At 33.0% G+C, this 8166-nt stretch overlaps 1 long non-coding RNA gene across 2 annotated transcripts; it reads left to right on the top strand.

Moving 5' to 3' along the window:
• Positions 1-4411: 4411 nt before the first annotated feature.
• LOC149989406 (uncharacterized) lies at positions 4412-5779 on the top strand. Of its 2 annotated transcripts, none has more exons than XR_016502653.1 (3): positions 4412-4551; positions 4718-4774; positions 5013-5779. It is a non-coding gene; the product is annotated as an uncharacterized LOC149989406 (long non-coding RNA). The 2 variants fall into 2 exon arrangements; XR_016502652.1 differs by having other exon boundaries at positions 4718-4841.
• Positions 5780-8166: the final 2387 nt, after the last annotated feature.

Here is an 8166-nt window from a genome sequence, read left to right as displayed (position 1 = left end):
TAATCAACACACATCCACAATGATCCATCTTTTTTCTTCACAAATAGAATTGGAGCTCGTGCCGGAGATTTAGAATGGCGTATGAAATTTTTGGCTAGATTTTCTTCAATATACTTCTTGAGTTCAGCCAACTCATTTTGTAATAAACTGTAGATTGGTCCGAATGGTGGTTGTGCTCCTTCTTGAAGGTCAATTGAGCAATCATAGGGACGATGTTTCGGGAGTGTATCTGCATTCTTTTTTTCAAATACATCTTGAAATTCTTGATATTGGCTTGGAATGCCACTTGAAGTCTTTTCACTAGTAGAAACAAGTGTGGCATAAATAATATATGGTGATTCTTTCATAGCAGCATGCAAGAAAGCTTTTGTACCTATAAATACGGATTTAATTGAACTAGACTTATGACTCTCTACTTGATTAACTATACTATTAGTTATACTTTTAGAGAAAGTAAGAGTTCAGAAAATCCAATCTATTTGAGGGTTGTATTTTTCTAACCATGATAAATCTAAAATGATTGGATTAGAGGGAGATCTAATGATATTAAATACTACAAAGCTATTATGACCATTGATTATTACTTCTATAGGAAGGGTTTTGTGAGTAATATCTCCGGAAGACAATGGACGACCATCTATGACTTCTACATGAACAGGTTTAGTTTTTTTTACTAAATTTATGCTATGTCTTTTAGTAAATTCTTCATCTAAAAAACATGCTGAGGCTCCCGAATCTAACAAGGCAGAGACTTTGTAATATTTAGGTCCTAAAATAATATTTAATGTAAAACAAGGAGAGAGCTCTGAGGAGAGAATAGGACCTTTACTAGATGTTGTTCAAGGTTCCAACTGCACAGTCCCTATTGTAATTGGACAAACTCGTTTTCTGACATATTGTCTTCTTTCACAGCCATATTCCTCATTTTGTGATTGTATCGTTTCTTTAAACAATATTGAGCACTGTACTTTGGTTCTCCATAATATAAACATAATCCTTCTTGACGATGACGAGTCTTTTCTTGCTCAATAAGAGGTTTGAAACATATTGCATCAATTTGCATATCCTTTACTTCCGAATGTATGTGTTAAAGAGGTGTTGGCGTTGCCATTGAATTATAGTAACGTTGAGGTCCACTTGTATGATTCTCACATCAAAATTCAAAAAGATGATTGTCGCACTTCATAGTAAAGTCAATTGCTTGACTCAATGTTTGAGGATCAGGTAAGTTGAGTATTAATTTTTTTACCTCATATTGTAATCCATAGAGAAATTGGCTAATAAGTGCAGCACCATCCCACTTGATATCAATTGTAAGTTGTCAAAATTGTGAAGCATACAACGTTACTGATCGATTTTCTTGTCATAAGTTTGATGGCACCAGATCCAAGTTTTGAGGATTTATCAATCAAGTGCAACTTGTGATTGAACTTCAACCCCAAAGCTATCCAACTTTAGGATCGTAAGTTAGATTCACAAATTGCATCATGTTCTCCATACATGGATCGAAACTCCGCCAGAAAAGCCTCTAAATTATCCAATATTGGATCTCGTCGTTCAAAAAAAGATGAAAACCATGATAGTGCTAAACCTTAAAGAAGCGTACCAATGAATCTAACTTGTGATCCTGGAGTTGGATAGCTTTGGGGTTGAAGTTCAATCACAAGTTGCACTTGATTGATAAATCCTCGAAACTTGGATCTGGTGCCATCAAACTTCTCGGATAGGGCAATTCTTGGTTCTCTAACACTGGAAGGGCGTTCCACCATAGGAGAAAGGACATGATTTGGTACAAATGTTGAAGCAGCTCCAACTATTTCTATATTTTCACTTCCTGCCAATCTTGTTGCTCCTTGTAGTGGTAAATTGAGTTGATGCATTGTAAGCATTAACTCCCTCAATTGCTCTTGCATTTGTGCCATTGCATTCTTTATTTCAACAAGTTCTGCCATGATAACACTTAGAAAAGAGAAGGTTTCTAATATCGCTCAAGACAAATAGAAGAGAGGAGTTGAGAAGAAAGAAAATACTAAGGACAATATCAATTTAGAAGAAGGTAATCCGCAACTTCTAATATGCTTATATCTTATCAAGAAAAAGGGATAATCCACTGTTAATCAAGATTAGACAAAGCTCTGATATTATAGGTGTACTCTTATCAATCTGTCAAGGACAAGAATTCGATGAAAAAACAATCGAGACAAGTGAGCCTTCACTCAAAGAAAGGTAACAAAATATAAATAAATAAGTATGTATATTGAAAGAGAAACTAGAATGGCTATTGCCAAAAGACAAGAAAACTAGAGACCCTTGAAACTTGACTAGAAGCAAGAAAGAAATTGACAAGAGTGAAGAAGGCTTCACTCTTGTCTCTATATATACTATCTAACTAGGGGCTACGTGGCGACATTCTATATGACCTCCAATATGTATTGACTTTGTAGGAAACACACCTTAACTTACAAGGCAAGTTTTTCTACGTGTTGGCCACATAGTTAACTTGATCTTCAAGCTAACAACATGTGTGGCATATGGCCAACTTGTTGACCAAATTTCTAATCCAAAAAGTCAATTAAAGACACCTATGAAGTCAAAGCAGCGTCTATGAAGCTTTTAGGAAGCTTCCATATTAAATACTACAGAATTAACTTACTTTTACCTACTTTTACTTTCTTCTACCTATTTGTATATGTAATTACTAGCTTACATGAGTAAATCCGTGACATGAAGTCACATTGAATTGACTACATTGTAGATATTATGGATATGAATAAAGTTGTGGATATCAAAGTGAAATGACTTTTGTTGGCTTATGAATATCATGATAAAATTACTTTGGTTGAATAGTGGACATTAAGGTGAAATCACTTTTGCTAAGTTGTGGACATCAATGCCTACTTTGATATTCTAGTATTGTCTAAATTTATATAAAGTTTTGGATGTAATTTTGGTTTATATTGTTGGACTAATGCCATGTAGATCTTTATTTAATATTACTTAAAGAGCTTGTGTCTTTTTTGACATGTTGGTACCAAATTTTATTGATGAATCTATATTCTTCTTTCTCTTACAAAGCTTATGTTGAAGCTTCTGATTGTATTGTTGTTGTTGTTGAATTTTAATTTATTGGCACTATTGCTCTACGCCACCCTCCATGCTTGATCTTATAGATATAAGTATTCAATATTGAGTTTAATGTTTGAATTAAGACTTGCAATGCACATATCTTACAATTTTAGGAGAACATGTGATTTTTTGTGATGTTTCATGTAGACACAAGACATAATAAGTGAGTTGCTAGATTCATCTCTACTCAAGAGTTGGATTACAAATCAATGATTGACCATACATAGCTCAATCAAAGCTTAAATTTGATTTACTTTAAGGCTTATAGTTAGCCTTGGATACAATAAGGAAAAGAATCCACAATAACTAGGCTTAGTTGTGGTACACATTGGCTTCTTGCCATATCAACAAGTCTACCATAGGCCACACAAGATATTTCTGCTTATAATCCATATCATATCAGAGTACACAATCTCAACAATAGATGAGTGATTTGATTTCTTGATTATCAATTATTGACACAAGTAGTGGTATAGGATACATAGATGTATTTGTATAATATCTTTATCTTAATTATTTCTTATGTCAAAAATATCCATTAAAGAAGTGTCGCACAAAGTTTGAAGAGATAGATAGTTTTCTACCTCATTTCAAAAGAAAGCCTACTCATTCTAAATTTGGTTGCAGCTTTTGTAAAACATCTAAAGACAAGTATCTATGATTGTTCCAATTGATCTTTTAATAATGGTTACAATGACAAAGTGCACCTTGACAATCTATTTCTCAATTTTTGATTTGTATATATATTGGTGTAATTTGGTGATGATCTATTTTTTAATGATAATGATAATAGATGGATCAATTTAACATTCATATTTTAACATTTATACATATATATATATATATATATATATATATATAAATGATAGCACTTATATAATCAACCTATATATTTTTACAAGAGAAAAAAAAATCTTAAATATTCTACAAACCTCATATTAAAAAAAAAAGATTAAAATGTGCTCAATGCAAGAATATCTTCCAAATATCCCATTACAAAATGACAACATGTCACACCAAAAAAGTACAAACAACACTCAAAAATTTACCAATTAAAATCCTAACTGTGAAATCCCAATCCACACCCAATGGACCCTATCATTGAAAGCATTAACCCCTTGTTGTTTCAAAAATGCCACGTCATTTGAGGGTGGAATTCCAAATCCACGTCAGCAAAGCAATGCCACGTCTGCCGATGTCTGAAGCAGCCTCTGTGTCGCTCATCCCTCGCAATGCGTGCATGTGTGTGTGTGTGGGTGCATGCGTGTGTGCTTGCTTGCGAGGGGAGGATCGTGTGTGCAGCAAGCAACATTGGTCACGAGGAAGGGAGGGATTGATTGATTGATTGTGCACTGTTCTGGACAATGCCCCCGCGGTGGTTTCTCTGGGCCAAACATTCGCATCGCCACTGCGCTTTCCTGTCTGGTATCTCCTCCTCCCTCCCCATCGCTGCTGCTGCTGCTCCATCGTCATTGTCTTTCCTCCTCGTAACCTGCATGCGACCACTCTGACTACTACTACTACTACCCCTCTGCCCTACCCCTCTGCCCTACCCCTCTGCATCTACTCTACTACTGTTCGTTTTGGATAGGTCTCGAATCATTCCTCTCTCTGCATCTCTGTCCATCGTGTACTCGACACCATAGAGGTATGTATTGCCAGTTTGGATTTAAGGTGTGTCCTTGCATGCTACTATTATCGATTCCCTTCTCCCGGTACGTTCATCCTCCTCGTGTTGTGCTTCTGTTGAGAAATGCTGCCTAGGTGTTGTCCATAGTCGTAATTGATGTTGAAACCCTAGCTTCTGTGCAGTGCACATGGTTGTGTTTCCGTCGAAGGGTTTGGGAGGGTTTTGTCCATGTGAGATGTGGATACACTCTATACAGGAGCTCCTTTGTCGAGATGGAGGTTGAGTACGGGCGATGCGAATTACGGGGAGTTTTACGAAAAGAATGTCCATGGCCAAATTCGTTAGAATCATAATTGCGGTTGAGATTCGTGGTGTTCAAGCATCCGCACTGAGTCGAGGACCTGACTCGATGTTCATCGAAGTCAACAGAAGCGCTGGGTGTAGCTTTCCAGGGGGTAATGCACACTAGTGTGATGAGTCTCACATATACCTATCGGTGGTAATGAGGCCATTGGCGATCCCCATCGTGAAAGCAAAATGGCGATAGAGGCAGTTGAGTGTTGGCCATGCGCTTCGGTCTCTCCTGCCACGCAATGCTTGCCTTGGTACCTTTCCGTACCACACAATTTAAAAGAGCTGACACTGATATCTGCGGTGATGCTCACTCTGCCATCTCGGCATGAGATGAATTCGCAAGCTGATTGGGGAGGGTATCGTCTTCCTGTTCTCACACGCACACATACACACACACACTCTGCCCTTCATCAATTTGCTTATCAAGAGTTTACTGTATCGAAGAGCGAGGAAAATCCAATTCTAGAGTGTAGCCCGATCGAACACAAGGCTTCGCCGAGACTCAAAAGTTACTACTGCCAGAAAAAGCTACTTTCCTCGTGGAATCCGCCGCGATGCTCCGCATGTGGATGAAAGAGCCCCGGACGCGTTGCAGATTCAGTCGAGTGTTATCATCCGATTATGAATGAAATCTTTGTGTCTCCACGACGAGACAAGTTTTTCTTTTTATTTTTTTCTTTATTTCTTTTTTTTCTTTTTCTCGTTCTTGCCTGCCATGGATCGTATTTAAATGTTGAATTGATCTTGTAACAAGAGAATGCAATTGTGATCTCTTAGGGATTTGATAGAGTGTAAAGAAATATAACTTATTTCTTAAAATTTTGTAAAAAGGACCATTAAATAATTATTTTAAATGTAGAAGACAAAAAGAATGAATATTTGTAGTAGAGGTTCAATTAATTTAAGAGTTTGGATAGGCTTGAGTTTTTTTTTTTTTTTTTTTTTTGTAAATATGTTTATTTTTATAATTCAAAAATAATAAAGATAGTCCAAGATTGATAGGATTTTCCAATTAATATTCTAAGTAGACTTACAAATAAATATTCCTCCATAAATATTCGTCTGTGAAAAGTCCAATCTAGACGTAGTTTTTTATGTAAATTTTTTAAAAAAATATTTTGATGGGTTTTCGGCTATTAGTCTTTACTATATGGTGTAAGAGGAGTTTTAGTCAAAAAGTGCATAGCTTGTGCATGCATGACAATGCTTTTGGATACTTTACAGTTGTTTTATTATTATTATTATCATTTCTATTTATTTAATTTTATTTAGAGTTTGTTTAGAGTTTTAAATTGTTATATATATATATATATATATATTTCTACATTTTTTTGTCTGATTGTTATTACCATTAAACTAAAAACTACTAAATTAAATGAGTAGTTTGGGATTTTTTTAGACTTGTTTAAATTCTCTATATAAACAAATAATGAATTAATTTTTAAATCTATTAACTATTCAATTTAAAGATTTACTTTTAACAGAAAAGTATAATAAAGCCCAATAAAAATATGTTATTTCAAAACATACACTACACATATATTACATTGGATATTTTCTTTGCACTTGCAAAAAGTTTCAAATTTAGCCCTTGTCAAGTATCCATACTTGCCATTCATTTTATAGCTTTCCATCTATGTGTTTTTAGCTAGGAGTGTAGAATTGTTTTTGTAAATATTTATAATGTGCTTAGTTTCTGTATGTGTTGTATCTTGAATAAAATAAAAACAATATTAATCAATAAAAGCTAAAAAAAACACAACTTAAATATATTTTATAATATTTTATTAGAATTTTTGTGATTTGGTTGATTATCTAAAATTCAAATTCATCTACTAATCAATTTTTGAAATTTTTGGTAAATAGTTAAACTCATTTCTGTAACACATGAACTGCAGTACACATTTTTTTATTTTTACCCCATCTTATCCTATGTATTTAATTTTAAAATAGGCTTTTATTTCTTATTTTTTAATTAAAATCTTCAACTCGATTGCTCAAAAAAAGGAGTAAAAATCCTTACTCCACTAAAACAACATAAATATTAAAAGGCTCTGGTAGATTTAAAGATTTATAACATTAAAACTTTCATTCAGCATCTATAGTGGGCCAAAACTAAACTTGTTAGTAAACTGAAAACCAATTTCAGAATTAAAAGTTGCGTGTCAGGGAAATATTAGAACTTACATCATGATGATGGCATTAGTCAAGGTTTTATCAAAATATCCTTTAAAATCAAATATCATAAGTACATTCATTTAATTCTATTTTTTGGTTATTTATTTAATATTTCTTAAATACATATATTTTAAAATTCAGTTGTATTGAAAATTTGAACATCTATATGTTCTATTTTGCTAAAATTGAGTAATTACGATTTACAAAGAAATTGATTGAATAAACAAAATATTCAATATGCCAAGAATAACTTTTTTTTAAATCTATTTTTAAAAATATCTATTTTTCTTATGCTTACAATTTTCAATTTAAAAGTCTGGGCAAAAAAAAACTTGAATGTAATGCTCAGGTTTTGTGAACATTATTGAGGGCATATTTTATAACAAGATAAGGAACCACCTAATGGTTGTTTTAAGTGGTTGAATAACGATGAAATTATAATTCGATTATCAATTTTAGCATTCAATCAAGCGTCAAAAATAAAATGAACCACAAGGATATACATGTAAAACTATTTTTTTATTTTAATTTTTGTAAAAGTTAAATTGACAGGTAAATATTTTAAAACAAATTCTTCAGTCAACATTGATTATTTTATAACAAATCTTATATACATGTGAATTCCCCCAGATTTTGTGCAATTATTTTCATTTTAATTTACATATTGAATGAAAGTGAACTTATTATGCATTGTGTTATTGAATGTGTTGAACCATAATGCACATTAATAAAAAAATAAAAGAAATGTTAAATCAATGAATTTAATAGAGTCACATAGTGCTAAAACCATTCAGACAAAAGCCTACTTTAAAAATATCAATCTGAATACATAAAATTTTGAGCGAATTTTAAAAATATTTATAATAATAATAATAATA

Source organism: Physcomitrium patens, chromosome 4, assembly GCF_059467195.1.
Source record: "Physcomitrium patens ecotype Gransden chromosome 4, ASM5946719v1, whole genome shotgun sequence".
NCBI classification, from domain to species: Eukaryota; Viridiplantae; Streptophyta; class Bryopsida; order Funariales; family Funariaceae; genus Physcomitrium; species Physcomitrium patens.
The sequence above is the reverse complement of the archived record's forward strand: the minus strand, read 5'-3'. Positions and strand labels throughout refer to the sequence as shown.